This window comes from Aplysia californica, unplaced genomic scaffold, assembly GCF_000002075.1.
Source record: "Aplysia californica isolate F4 #8 unplaced genomic scaffold, AplCal3.0 scaffold00055, whole genome shotgun sequence".
In the NCBI taxonomy this organism is placed as follows: Eukaryota; Metazoa; Mollusca; class Gastropoda; order Aplysiida; family Aplysiidae; genus Aplysia; species Aplysia californica.
In genome coordinates this window covers 659,515-661,025 of record NW_004797325.1, presented here as the reverse complement: position 1 = coordinate 661,025, position 1,511 = coordinate 659,515, and the positions used below count along the sequence as shown (strand labels likewise).

The following is a 1,511-nucleotide window of genomic DNA, read 5'->3' as shown; positions in this document are numbered from 1 at the left end:
CCCCCCTGAAACCCCCCTACTCTTGGGCTTGGGGCCAAAACCGGCGAATAACAAATGCGGGGTGGGAACTACCGAAAAAGCGCCGAAACCCCCCTACTCTTGGGGCCAAAACCCGTGAATAACAATTGCGGGGTGGGAACTACCGAAAAAGCGCCCAGATTCTTAAGTTGTACCCAGCATTTTGACCCCTGAGAAGCAGTCATTAATTTCATTTAAGTCCACGATCCATTTTTTGTTTACATCCCGAGTTTTGATAACCAAATAAGATTTGAAATAGGCTACACAAAGAGCAGGGATGCAACCTAACTGCAAAACATCAAATTAGGACAACATTCAGGGGGGGGATGATCTAAAACCACCCTACTCTTGACTTTAAACTTTAACGAACGAACTACAAAATCGCCTAGAAATCTACAGTCTACAGTAGTAGGATGAAGTCAGACAGTTTGAATTGGCATCACATCTGCACAACTGAACAGAATCGACGTAAAAACATGTTAAGGTTGGGGAATGGTAACCCATGGCAAGGATCCCCAAAATACAATCCAATGGGCCTAAATTGTGACAAATCATGCTCTTTTACCGCGCCAAGCTGACGCCGACACTCCGAAAAGCCGGTCAGTCCAGGAGCGCTACAAACAGCAACTCGGAAGATTGGAATAATATTAATTAAATAGGACAACAATGACTTTTATACACTGATACAAAAAGCCTACAAATCAAACAATAAAATGCAAAAAGACTCACCTACGACCACAAACAATAACAGCAATGCAATCAAATTTCTCTAAGACGCCACTGGCCACCTCTTACTCAAGCACGCTGCTTCGACAAAATGGCCGCTGCAAATCGATGTACCGCACAAAGAAATTTAGAGTGTGGTTGCCAGGACGATGCCGTGGAATAGGCTAAAAAAAATAGGCAGCCCTTAAAGAGAGACAAAATGTGTGCTTTTATTCATTATCTCTTTCCTAGGTCTATGTTTTGAGGGTACGAATGGCAAGACAAATGACGACAGTAAATTTAGGCTTAATAAATAGGGGTACGCCTAAGCCAATGTTCGTTAATATTCCGAACAGACTTTTCATTCTCCAGAATTAATTCATTCAATGTCTAACCAATGTGTAGCATTCGGTCTTCTGCTCTCCAAATAAGTTGTAGGCCTACTGGAAAGCAGTAAAGCAAAATTAAAGGTGGAATAATACTACCAACGTACGGCTTTATCAGAACACTTGACATAACATAAAAATTATACTAAAATATCAGCTTAATTGGGGGTTTTAGCCGTTTGTTTTGTTTTTGATAGTACTCATTATGCTGGTGTCAAAATAGACAGGACATTATAATTAAATACTTGCTATATTATAACTTCTGTTTGTGTAACACTATACTTTATTGATCGTCTGTATTATTCATTCATCACATTTTGATTTTGTTGTTGTCAGTAATTAGGCTAGGCTAGTAAAGACCAAAGGAAAATGCCAAGTGGCATATCAAAATGAATCATGAAA

General features: G+C 39.9%; 1 protein-coding gene across 1 annotated transcript in view; it reads right to left on the bottom strand.

Moving 5' to 3' along the window:
* LOC101861561 (heterogeneous nuclear ribonucleoprotein H) overlaps nt 1-869 on the bottom strand; it is a 23,898-nt gene extending 23,029 nt beyond the window's left edge. The window contains exon 1 of the mRNA XM_005092923.3: nt 748-869. The gene's annotated coding sequence lies outside the window, so the exon portion shown is untranslated. The remainder of the gene's footprint in view (nt 1-747) is intronic.
* Between the last annotated feature and the right edge of the window lie 642 nt (nt 870-1,511).